Raw genomic sequence first — 13,561 nt, 5'->3', positions numbered from 1 at the left:
TTTGATTTACATTTCTCTGATGACCAGTGATGATGAGCTTTTTTTCATGTTTGTTGGCCACATGAATGTCTTCTTTTGAGAAGTGTCTGTTCATACCCTCGCCCACTTTTTGATGGGGTTGTTTGTTTTTTTCTTGTAAATTTGTTCACATTCCTTGTAGATTCTGGATATTAGCCCTTTGTCAGATGTTAGATTGCAAACATTTTCTCCCATTCTGTAGGTTGCCTGTTCACTCTGATGATAGTTTCTTTTGCCCTGCAGACGCTCTTTGGTTTAATTAGATCCCATTTGTCGATTTTGGCTTTTGTTGCCATTGCTTTGGTGTGTTAGTCATAAAGTCTTTGCCTGTGCCTGTGTCCTGAATAGTATTGTGCAGGTTTTCTTCTAGGGTCTTTATAGTTTTAGGTCTTACACTTAAATCTTTAATCCATCTTGAATTAATTTTTGTATAAGGTGTAAGGAAGGATGAAGCTGGAAACCATCATTCTCAGCAAACTAACACAGGAACAGAAAACGAAACAGCGCATGTTCTCACTCATAAGTGGGAGTTGAACAATGAGAATACATGGACACAGGGAGGGGAATATCACACTTCGGGGCATGTCAGGTGGTCAGGGACTGGGGAGGGATAGCATTAGGAGAAATACCTAATGTAGATGACAGGTTGATGGTGCAGCAAACCACCATGGCACGTGTATACCTATGTAAAAAAACTGCACGTTCTGCACATGTATCCTAGAACTTAAAGTATAATAAATAAATAATAATTTGCATGTTCAGAGTTTTAAAACATGAGCACACACTCATCTACTCGTACACAGTGCAGCTGCAATCTTCCCTCTTTATTGAAACAGTATTTTCCTTGAGGAGTTCATTGCCTGTCACGTTGTCCCTGCCCTCTGCCCTCTGGCATCTGTAAAATGTTTGGACAAAGAGAGGCACGGCAGAAAGCGCACCTGACGCATGCCTCCGCCCCTGCTTTTGTCTTCAGCTCTGATCACTGCTGCTCAGGCTGAGCTAGCTCATTAGGAGCGTTAACACCACAGCCCTGACTAAGCCCAAATTTGGCAAGCCAGGAGAAAAAGAAAGAACAGAAAAAGGAAAGCCAAAACTGCAGGGAGGCAGCATTGAGGAAGAAGGATCTGAAGCCAATGCTGCACGCGGCAACGGAGCTGCTCTCACGGGTCGATGAGAGGCCACTGGCTTTTTCCCTGGCAGCGGGAAGCAGCAGAAGGAAGAACACTGCGCGTTCAGCCACGTCTTTGTGATTAATTATAGTCTTCCATGTTAACCCACAGGCTGCAGGGGCGTAGGTGCCTTTCAGGACACACAAAAGGCACAGCTTTCCCCTGCTGCCACTTAAATTCTCCAGGAGACTAAACAGGTTAGACCAGTGACTTGGGGTGTACACACATATATATATATATGTGTGTGTGTATATATATGTTTATATATATATGTATATAACACGGGTGCAAGATGGTATCACCATTAGGGGAATACTGTCATTATTCACCTGTATACATTTGGTAGTTTGTCAGCATTGATGGACTTTAAGGGTATGGTTTAGTCAATCTGTTCTCCATAATTAGGGCAGCACCCTCTTCTGTGGCGTAGACATTGGTAGAAGACAAGGGAGACCTGGGCATCTAAGGGAAACCAGTGCCAGGAGTACGGGCTTCTCTGGGACGACTTGGGGCATCGCTCCTGCTCACCGGACAGCAAGGAGATGTGGGGGCGGGGAGCTTCACCGACCCTGGAAGTGGTGCATCTCCCTCCAAGGGAAGAGAGCTATTCGCCTCAGTTCAGACTCTGCTGCCCCTAAAATCTTCCCTGATCTCCTGGCTTTTCCTCCCTTCCTGCCATCAGTTTCCCCTCTGCCCAGGCTGGACCCCACGGCCATCACTGTAAGCCACGAGACTCTCTGAGGTCCTTGGAATTGCTGCTTTCCAACCCAATTCTTTGGTTTTGTTTGTTTGTTTGTTTGTTTGTCTGTTTGTTTTTTGAGACAGAGTTTCGCTCTTGTTACCCAGGCTGGAGTGCAATGGCGCGATCTCGGCTCACCGCAACCTCCGCCTCCTGGGTTCAGGCAATTCTCCTGCCTCAGCCTCCCGAGTAGCTGGGACTACAGGCGTGCGCCACCATGCCCAGCTAATTTTTGTAATTTTTAGTAGAGACGGGGTTTCACCTTCTTGACCAGGATGGTCTCGATCTCTTGACCTCGTGATCCACCCGCCTTGGCCTCCCAAAGTGCTGGGATTATAGGCGTGAGCCACCGCACCCGGCTCCAACCTGATTCTTTTCTGCATTTTCTTGCCCAACGATTTCTGAAGAAACTCACAAAGCTGTGTTATTTGGATTCCCAAAATTCGTGCTAACTATGATTTGGCCCTCAGAGTGACTGCACAGGGCTCAACTTTGTTCATCTTTTCTTGACTTTCCTGTGCATTAACAGGATGGTCCCTTTAAGCCCACAGGGACACTTCTGCCCCCTCCATTGGTATCAAATTACCAACCTCTCAGTTTTGTAAAATAGTTAAGGACAGCCAAGAAAAGCTCTCTCCACTTTCCCTTCTCTCCGTCTTACCTCCTACCTTCTTATCTTTCCCCTTCTCCTCTCTTGGCACTTTCCTTTGCAATCCAACCTACACTTGGAGGTCGTCCGCTGACCCCCAGCATTGTCAGCCTCTCCCTTTCTCACACATTTCCCTTTCCATTTACCACCCCATGCCCCAGCCTGGGCTCCTGTGCGGCCTCCGCCCCTCCCACCCCTGCCTCCTTCCCCCAGCCCGGGCTCCTGTGCGGCCTCCGCCCCTCCCACCCCCTGCTTCACCCTTGGTGGAGTTTCCACCTCCATCGCTCTACTGAGCAACACACGCCAGCATCTCTCAGCATCAGGTCAAAGCCATTTTCTGGCTCGGCTGCCTTACCTTCTACTGCAATCATCACTGTGCCCATCTGCTTCGAGGAACTCTCTCTGGCCTTGTTTCTTGGGCACTTGCGTGGCTCACAAAGTTTTCTGATGATTTCGGCTCCACCTGCTCTATTATCTTACTTCTTCCTGCAGACTCTAATTCATGAGCTCTCTGGAAGCTTGTCATCTCACTAATGTCTCCTTTTCTGTTTAAATGTTCTTAGCAAACTCATCCCCTCGCAGGACTTCAGGGACCGCTTTGGGCATGGCTCCTGGGTCCCCATCTCAGACTCTGAGCCCTGCTTGTGCTCCGGTCTTTGATTTGGGAGGTTTGCCAGACATCATCATGTGGAAATGAAAGTCCTTAGTGCCCATGTCTGAACTCACCGTCTTTCACCCACTCTGCTCCTCTCTATGAATCCTGTTTACATGCCCATTACCCAACCTGGGAGCTTCAGCACCACCTTCCCTCCGAGTCCTCAGAGGTAGCCCTGGGTCTTCATTGGTCCCACACCAGCATCTGGGACAAGGCCTGATACAGATTAGCAGATACTCAGTATATTTATGAATGGCCTCTTTGCCCTCCTGCTCCTCATTTGATCAGCTACTAAGTCCTAGCACTGAGAATTATCCACCACCAGTAATTCACATGAACTGTATGAAGGACCCACATAAGTTGGCAGTGATACTGGAAATTGCAAGGAGTAGCAAAGACATACTCAAGAGCGGGCGTGTGTGAACCTGGAGCCCCTCTATCTGCTCAGCATCACAGAATGATATGTAAAGCGCATTCCAGGAAGTACATAGGAAGCAGTATTATAGTGATTTTTTCATATTTATCTTGTATCCATCTCTACTAAACTAATTGTGGACAAGTGACTCTCATGAGTTTTCTAGCCTTGCCATTTAGCAATAGTGGTCATTTACTTTCTTTCTTTGGCATAATTAAATTTCTTATTTCTATTTCATTTCTGTTACATTCGAAGACATCCTTAAATAAGAAAAGAAACAACAGAATGTCCAGACTCTCACTCAAGTGTCTCATCTGCTGAGAAAGCATCTTGAAGGGACTAAGAACTTGTTGAAGTTCACACCTTGTGGGGGTATGCATGTTTTTTAGGTATCTGGGCAGGCACCAGCTTTGGAGGGGAAAAGGCTTTGAAAAGGCTCCATTCAAAATTCCAGTTAACTCCCATCACCATTGAACAGCAATTAGGAACACTAACAGTGTACCCTGCATACATATTACCCAGTTAGATATTTTTATTGCTAGCAGATTTATGTCCCCAAAGAAGGAAAGGAAATGCAGCTTAGATGAGAACATGGCAGGCGCTGTGCTCAGGAGCCAGGCCGTGTGCGCAGGGATGCTGAGAGGCCGAGCTCCTGAAACCTTCTTTCCTGGGGGGGCCCTGAATACCACACTGCTGCACAGGAAGTGGGGGATTTCGTTCTCTCTCTATTTCATTTACTCTGCAAAGACAAAAAAACAAAAGGTCCGCAGCAGTTTATTGAAATTATCCTGTAATCACAAGGTTAACGTCAGCAGTACCATTTTTCTGTACAAACGAAGAAAGTAGGCTTTTGGTTTTATTCTCAGTGAAATCGTTAAAACACAAAATTCCCCAAGGCCTTTCTAGCAATGGGATCAGACATAGTGATGAGACGAGCCGGGTGTCTGGCTTTGTTGGTCAGAGAACTGAGGACACTCAGGGCACATATCGGAGTCATCGCTTGCCACGGTCTCTCACCCAGGCCGCTATGCATTCAGGTGCAGAAGCCGGAAGTCAGGGAGGCACTAGAACCAAGACAGCATCATTGGTTCACTTTTTCTTTTCTTTTCTTTTTTTAACACAATAATTTATTTATTGAGAGCCTCCTCTCCGCCCCTGCAGTCTCTAGGTCACTTTTTCCGCTTGTAGATTTTGCACGCAAGCCCCAGAAAGATAGCTGGGGGCAAGGGCGCTGCGTACTGTTCAATGAGACCCATAATGTGGCTGTAACTGTCTTCCTCATACTGCGAGAACACGGCCAGCAGATCCAGCTCCTCATATAATGCCTTCACTCGGGCCACCTTCTCAGCCTCCTTCTGCCCGTAATTTTCCTTCAGGATCTGGCGCTGTTCCGGAGTGGATCATTGCAGACACTGGACCACCAGCCAGCTGCATTTGTTGTCCTGGATGTCAGTGCCAACTTTGCCAGTCACACTGGGGTCCCCAAAGAGGTCAAGGTAATCAGCCTGAATCTGAAAGAACTCTCCCATCTCCAGCAGGATCTTCTTGGCATTGGCATGCTCCTTCTCGCCATCAATTCCTGCCATGTACATGGCTGCAGCTACAGGAAGGTATAAGGAGTAGAAAGCCGTCTTGTACTTGACAATAGATTTGTACCTCTTTTCAGTGAATCTGCCGAGATCCACATTGCCCTGGGGGGCTGTGATGAGGTCCAGGGTCTGCCCAGGAACTCTGCAGGAAGAGCTCAATCAGGTTCAGGTAATAGGGCTGCTCCCGGCAGTAGAGCTTCAGCAGGTGGTAGATACATGCTTCCAGAAGGATAGCATCATTGATGGCATCCAAACCCACGCCTGGCTTCTGATACCAGCAGATCTGTCCCCGGCAGGTGAGGGATGAATCCATGATGTCATCTGCCACCAGGAAGAAAGCTTGCAGCAGTTCCACACACCAGCCCACAGTCAGAGCCCGCTGGAGACTATCAGCATCCTGTTTCCTTGGCTCCACGAGCTCCCAGAACGCTACTAGTACCGTCAAACCCCGGTGATATTTGCCTCCAATGGCGTTGTACTCCAGGACCTCCTTGAGCCAGGCAATAGCATCTCCTGTCTCTGGGTGCCCCATCTCATCCTCAGTCAGCACCCTAACGTTCTGGGAGAAGTGCTGAACAAAATCCTGCTTTTCTTGGGCATAAACATCTGATTTCTGGTCTCCATTCATTCTGAGGGAGGAGCAAAGGGCTCTGTTCCTGGATGCGGGTTCCTGCTCGGTCCTGCTAGTTGGCGGGTACTCCCATTGGTTCACTTTTTCTCCAGGTAAAGCATCTACCGTGTTTCAGGAACTTGGCTTGGTGCGGTGATACGCTACACGAATAAGGCCACCAGCCTTTCAAAACTCAGAATCTAGTGAGGGGAAGAATTAATAAATATGTTAAAACATATGTAAATTAGGAAATGCACTCTGAAGGAAAATAACCAGAGCTATAAGAGAGAGAAGGATAGCTGCTTTAAAGCACGTGAGCAGGCAAGGCCTGTTTGTGATATGGACGCCGTGACACCAAGAACGTGAAGTAGACCCTTGTGAGGAGGAAGCCGGGGAGGGCGACGGCTCCAGACAGCTGCAGTGCAAAGGCCTGAGGCAGGAAAGAGCTCTGCACATCAGGAAGCTATAAGCAAGCGAGGAGTGGGACAAGGCTGCACAGGACAGGGCGGGGCAGGAACAGGGCCCTGCAGGCTTTGTCGGCGGGTCTGGGTTGGAGCTGAGTTTTGTTTGCTTGGAGGATAGTAAGAGGACACGTGCAGAGAACTGAGGGGAAAGGTGGGGAAATGAGACAAGCCTGGGATTTGTTTCTTAGGGAGAAATCAACTATAAAGGAGTACAGAGAAGAGGTGTTGAGAGAGGGTTCTGTTTTCAGTGGGGAAACGAACAGACTTACAGAGTAAGGAGTGAGTCCGTAAAAATAAAAGGAATATGGGAGGGTGGTTACTCTCCACGGCGCAGGGAGTATTTCTCAAAGAAGGCCCACCAGATCCTGTGGGACGTCCTCCGGGGACTAATGACAAAAATCCCTGGGCAACAGCCAGCATCAGAACAGGCAGTGGGGCAGGCCCAGAAATTCTCATTTCTCAGAGTCCTTAGTGTAGAAGCTGGGCACCACAGCGGTTGTCTGAGTAGGCCAGCACAGGGGAAGGGCACTCATTCCTTTGAGACTGGAAGACAATGGGGGCAGAAGTGCTAGAAATGGCTAATCTGTCGGTGCGGGTGGGAGGAGAGAAAAGCTCACCCCGGAGGGCAAAGAGCCCACTCTCCCCGGCCTGGAGGAACAGCACAAACACCCCTCTGCTTCTTAGCACCTCGGACAGCTATGCAGAACGCCAGACAAGCCTGATTCCCCGGGCCCTTCTGTGTGTTAATTTGATTGATGGCTGACCATCCTCTCAAGTGGGTTATAGCAGCCCTTCCCCGTAGGTCAGCAGCATCTGAAATGGATGCCAGAAACACTGGAATAGAAGAAAACTGAAGGTTGGCAGGTGCATGAGCTCAGGGTTTCTCTCTTCCCCTGTCTGGGCCCTGCTGGGGATACACACAACAGACTCTTGGTTCCAGACTGATTTCAGATGTAACCAACTGGTGAAGAGCCTATTGATGTAGGCTTAGGATTGGTTAGGATTTTCTTAGGTCTTGGACAGGCTTGAGTGTATATTAATGCTCTTAATTTCAGAAGCTGAAAGGAGCTATGGAAAGTGAGAATTAATACTTTTCCATTACTTTTTTAAACACTTTCTCCTAGTTTTTGTGTATCATTAATGATTTTCCATTGAATAAGAAAATATGGAAAAATTACATCTGACTTTCATGCTGTCGTGATACCATTGTATTTATTATTTCAATTTTTCAGAAATATTTTATAAAAAACCAAACCAAAATAATTTTATTATAGCCCTTTCTCTTGATGAGCTTATGATAAAGCACTCCTTTTCCTAGTTTTTCTTCCCAATACTAAAAATAAGCATTTAAAAATAATCAGAGAAGGCCGGGCGCAGTGGCTCATTCCTGTAATCCCAGCACTTTGGGAGGTCAAGGTGGGTGGATCACCTAAGATCAAGAGTTCAAGACTAACCTGGCCAACATATGAAACCCTGTTTCTACTAAAAATGCAAAAATTCATTGGGAATGGTGGCAGGCACCTGTAATCCCAGCTAGTCTGGAGGCTAAGGCAGGAGAATCGCTTGAACCCAGGAGGCGGAGGTTGCAGCGAGCCGATATCGTGCCATTGCACTCCAGTCTGGGCATGAGTGCGAAACTCCACCTCAAAAGAATCAGAGAATGAATAAATACTTCAAAATGAAGAGTAGCTTGTTTTCGTGCTACCTCAAAGTTTTTATGGTGTCAAATATGTCCACTTAAGATTTATCTTGCAACGAATTTTGCCTAGTGAAGAGTTCATGGGCTGGCGCACCATACAACCATATGTCAGTTATGTGGGAAACACGAACAGCCACTACAAATGCATTTTATCACAGCACTTTGATTATAGGTGACAGTGTGACTGCAAGCTTCTCTGAGTCCAACACAGTTGGGTTTGATCACTTTTTTTACTGTTACAATTGTGCTCCTGGAAACTACAAGCCTTATGAAATAGGGAGATGAACAATGTGACTGGGGTATTCCGAGTCAGTTTTCTTTTTTCTTCCTTCCTTCCCTCCCTCCCTCCCTCCCTCCTTCCTTCCTTCCTTCCTTCCTTCCTTTCTTTATTTGAGATGGAGTCTTGCTCTTGTTGCCCAGGCTGGAAGGCAGTGGCGCAATCTCAGCTCACCGCAACGTCTGCCTCCTGGGTTCAAGTGATTCTCCTGCCTCAGCCTCCTGAGTAGCTGGGATTATAGGCATATGCCACCATGCCTGGCGAATTTTTGTATTTTTGGTAGAGACAGGCTTTCACCATGTTGTCCAGGCTGGTCTTGAATTCCTGAACTCGGGTGATCCACCTGCCTTGGCCTCCCAAAGTGCTGAGATTACAGGCTTGAGCCACTGCACCCAGCCCTGAGTAAGTTTTAAAAGTCACAGCTAACAGACATGTATTTGAAAGAAATATAAGTTCATTTCTCAGTACAAATGTTACTCCTTAGCACAATCATTTACAAATATTTTCCAAGGTGCAATTTTGTTATCGAAGAGGCACACTGAATTGTTTTCTAAAGTCTCACTTTTCCACAGAGAAGAAACAATATCAGTTCATGTGTTTTGCTGATACGTGTACTATTTGATATCAGAAGAACGCATTTTTTAACTGAGAGTACTTCCACTTAGAATCATCTATCATTGGAAGTTCAGGTGAAAATGTATTTCTTTTCTTGGTAAAATAAGACAGAATTACATGGATCTCGAGCTGCCTACGGTGGTCACTAGCCACATGCAGCTATTTAAATTTAAATTACTTAAAGTAAAGAAAAAATTCAAAATTCAGTTCCTCGGTCTCGCTTCCCACATTTTAAGTGCCCAATAGCAGTGTGTGGCGAGTGCGGCCACATCAGACAACACAGATACAGAACGTTTCCACCCTCTCAGGTGGCTCTACTGGACAGTGCTGCTCTCGGCACAGTGGATGTGACCTCAGGGCGTCACCCAGGTCTGTTACCTGCGACACTTGAATGGGATCGCGTTGTACAGCCTCTGTCCAGTGGTCCCCAATCCTGCATGCACAATAGAGCCACCTAGGGAGATTTTAAAGGGCAGATTCTCAGTACCCACCCCTAGGGATTCTGGCTGAAATTGGTCTGGAATGTGGTTCAGGCACACACATCTCTTCAAGCTCACAGATTCCGATATGCTGCTCTAGACTTCACGCAAAATTTGTGTATAGTGCGGTCAAGTTAAGTGGAATATTCAGAGCAGCTGTAAGGAGGAAAGATCACCAAAAGGTTATACCAAAATTGAGAATAAAACTACAAGACAGAAAATCATCAAACACATAGAAGAACCAAACAACACAGGACCTATTAGAACCTAATAGATAGCTAAGAACATTCCAATCAATAATGGCAGAGTATTCTTTTTTTTTAAGCACACCTATGAAACGTTCACCAAGTGCCTCCCATTAGACTTACAAACACTCCTTGATCCAAGGACTTCTCAGGGCTCGTAACTGGCCGGCTCTGCATCATAACAGTTTGAGGGGACACCGATGCTACCACTCACACAGTCCTCCATCAGCAGCATTCTTTATCCCTGGAGCAATCCGAGAGAACGCCCTGGGTGAACACTATGCATTCTTCCAGAGGCTCCACGACAGGCCTCTCATAGCACCAAGGCTGTCCTCATATCCCAGTATGGAGGCAACAGCCTCTGAGGGAGCGACAGGGTGGTGTCAGGTCCACGAGAAATCTACTTTCATTGATTGAATAGTAAATCACTTTTGTTTAACAGCAGCTACATTTCAGGTACATATCATAACAATGAACACTGAAATGGGATACATGGATTTTTTAAAATGTCCTCCCTTTATTCCTCTCCTCAGTCCAGAAGTAGTGTAATGGCAAATTTACACTATTCAAATTTGTCTGAAATTTATTTTATTAAATTCATTTTATTAAATTTCAGACAAGTCTGAAGATAGAGCTCTCTCAGTAAATATGATCTTTGTCAGCAGGAGGTCCTTGTGCTGCTTTTGACATTGATATTAGCATGTGTCCTGAAGAAAGGGGAAGAGAAGCCTCATAAGTCTGTGGTCATGTGAGGAGGACACAGGACCCCTCAGAGTGCTCATCAAATCCGTGGGTATCACATTAACTTTTGGCAGGGTCCGCATTCAAGTTGGGTTTCACCAGTTACACTGGGAAGTTTTTATTCACAGATCCAGAGTTTAAGTCAATCAGTTTTCATTTCACTTTTTGCATGAGCTGCAGCAGATGACTGTGGTCGTGTCTTTCACAGGGAGGTGTGGCTCTTTAGCGCTCATGGCCATAAGTCCCACGGGGCCGGCAGGTGCACGTCAGTCAACACACCTGCCACCTTCCTCCACAGGGACCCAATGGTCTCCAGCTGCTTTGCATACTCTGGCGCTTGTCAGAACCATAAAACCGACCAAAACCTGTGCCACGCTCTGGGCTGCATTCCATGGTTGCAGAAGTTCTTACTTGCTTGTGGATGCATCTTCTTTCTGTTTCCTAGCAACATAACCTCACACTGAGCCTCCAACAGCCTGTGATCACAAAATGAGGCCACCATTCTTGGTGTGAAACCAAGCCATCCCTTACCCAGGTCTTAGCCTCCACCATCCAGACAAAGTGATCACACACCTACCTGCCCAAAAGAGGCTACTCTCCTCTCACTGCACCCCTGCGACACCAGCCATGCCCAGCCTGCAGTCTCAGCATCCTCCTGGGTGCTTGGTGCTGTCAGAGGTGAGGACAGCAGGCTGCTCCTGCTCAATGCCACCTTCAGTCTCAGGGCCCCCAAACAATTCTGCACATGATAGAGTCATCTAGTCTTTCTTTGATAATTCTGTCACCTTCCGACCTCTCTTCTCTACCAAGCCTTCCATAAAAAGTAGCTCTGTCCATTTCCCACCTCCTTCTAACTGAGGGAACTCAAATCCAGCCTCTTTGCCCTTGACTCGACAAGAACTATCCCCTCATGACAGAATAAAAACTTGTATGCATAGCAGCAGATGCAAACACACACTCGGGGTTCAATGGCTTGGGGGCATGTTAGAGAAACGTGGGGATTATTTTTCTTCACAACTTCTTGGCTCCAATTCAGCCAGATAAAGTCATACTTTTATATATAAAAATATTTTCTTATAAAAATAGTTTGTTTTTATTCTAGAAGAAAGATCTGAAGAAGGAAATACACATTACTTGGCTTCCACTACCCAGAGATAAATACAGTTTATGCTTTCATGCTTCTTTCATATGTGGACAGAATTAGACTCACACTATGTCCTTGGCCATTTCACCTTGAGCATTTTCATGCTGGTCGCTTTACAAATTTCATCGCTTCAAAATCTTTTCTCAAATTAAGAAGGTAAAATGTGCTCACACTTGCATTGAGCAGCTTATGCCATCTTTACTGAAGTGCTAGGATTGGGAAAGTGGTCGTTCTGGCATTGTGAGTATCTCATGAAAACTCAGCAAGCCCCTGGCACAGAGAACATGCTCAATAGATATTAGCTACTGTATTAGCCTGCTTTCATACTGCTGATAAAGACATACCTGAGACTGGGTAATTTATAAAGAAAAAGAGGTTTAATGGACTCATAGTTCCACGTGGCTGGGGAAGCCTCACAATCATGGCAGAAGGTGAAAGGCACGTCTTACATGGCAGCAGCCAAGAGAGAAAAATAAGAATCAAGTGAAAGGGGTTTCCCCTTACGAAACCGTTAACTGTCATGAGACTTATTCACTACCATGAGAGCCATATGGAGGAAACCACCCCCATGACTCAATTATCTCCCACCGGGTCCCTTCCACAACATGTGAGGATGTTGGAAGCTACAACTCAAGTTGAGATTTGGGTGGTGATAACAGCCAAACCGTATCAGCTACTATTATTCAGCCAAAAAATTGACCTGAGATCTATGAGACAGTTCAAAGAGTAGTTAAAACTTAGTATTTGGGGAGTATCCATGAAAATCTCTGTCCCGGCATGAGTTAGTTATCATCTCAGTTTTTAAGCCTCTGAGCAGCCTTCTCCCACCATATACACGAGACCTCTCGAGATCATGGCCTGCTCCTCTCCAGGCAGGCCAGGTGTGGGTTCCTTGGATGCTCAGCCAAGGAAGCACTGTGCTTATCTGGCTTGTTTTCTGTGCCAAAGTTTCTTTTCGTGACAATGATACTACCTCAAATGAGAATGGGTATCACTTGTATAACAGAGGCGACCTAGGCTCACAGTCTACAACAGATGCCAAGGTTAGTCCATGGAATGAGGAGCCAATCTTAGAATCAACCCATGCTCTCTACCTTGAAGGATATCTAAACTGGCTAAGTCATACATCTGAAAGTCTTGTTTGCGTTTGAAGTCAGATTCACTCTTGAGCACACAGATCCATCACAAGCTGGCTTCCTGATTAACTTCTCCAGTTTCATCACTTGCTAGTATCCCACCTCCAGCTAATACCCTCTCCTATCTCCATGCCTTTTCATATGCCGTTTCCTCTACTTGGAATCTCCCTGCCCACCCACTTCCCCCAATCCCACCCCCAACACCCACTCCTGCTTCGGAACCGGCCTCCAATCTCGCTGCCCCAGGAAGCCTTCCTTCACCCTCCTGCTCCCTTGACTTCTGTCCCCTCTTTGCTCTTCCTGTACACAAGCTACCTTCATAGCATGCAAGATTTTTATTATACGTGAGCACATTTTTCTGTAGACTGCCTGCTCCTGAAAGATGAGAATGGTATCTTTTAAATTTTGTGTTCCCACCATCTAAAAGAGTGTCTAGTACATAGAAGAAGACCAACACTTGTTGAATGTGTGAATATGCACACACAGTATTTTCTCCATATTGGTGGAATAGATCTTGAAGAATTGTGGCATGTATTACTTTTATAATCCGAAAACAAAATTTTAATTAAAATGTCTAATGTAACCATTTAAAATATTTATTTTTATTTTAAATGATATGACTATAATCTATAAACTAAAATTATTTGTGACGTGCAGAGTTCATCCCTATGTTGGACTACTGCCTTAAGTTTTATGGCATTTTTTGCACTTAGGATTCACAAATCTATTTTTCTAGAAACAAGCATATAAAAAATGGTATGATAACTACACATTACCACATGGCAATCCAAGCACATCCCCATGTAAATATACCCTTTCTAATCTCAGATTTTCCTGATAGTCCCCACTGAAGACAAGAAGTTTGTTCCAAAGGCTTTTTTATTTTTCAGAAGCACGCCTTTCCTGCTTCCCGTTCT

At 45.9% G+C, this 13,561-nt stretch overlaps 1 pseudogene; it reads right to left on the bottom strand.

Annotated features, from left to right (window-relative positions):
- Positions 1–3,990: 3,990 nt before the first annotated feature.
- The window catches only part of LOC110569055 (farnesyl pyrophosphate synthase-like), a 39,915-nt pseudogene continuing 30,344 nt past the window's right edge, over positions 3,991–13,561 (bottom strand).

Source organism: Aotus nancymaae, unplaced genomic scaffold, assembly GCF_030222135.1.
Source record: "Aotus nancymaae isolate 86718 unplaced genomic scaffold, 86718_ANA_hifiasm-v0.15.2.pri h1tg000075l, whole genome shotgun sequence".
Lineage (NCBI taxonomy): Eukaryota > Metazoa > Chordata > Mammalia > Primates > Aotidae > Aotus > Aotus nancymaae.
Note: the sequence above shows the minus strand (reverse complement) of the source record. Positions and strands in the feature narration are given on the sequence as shown.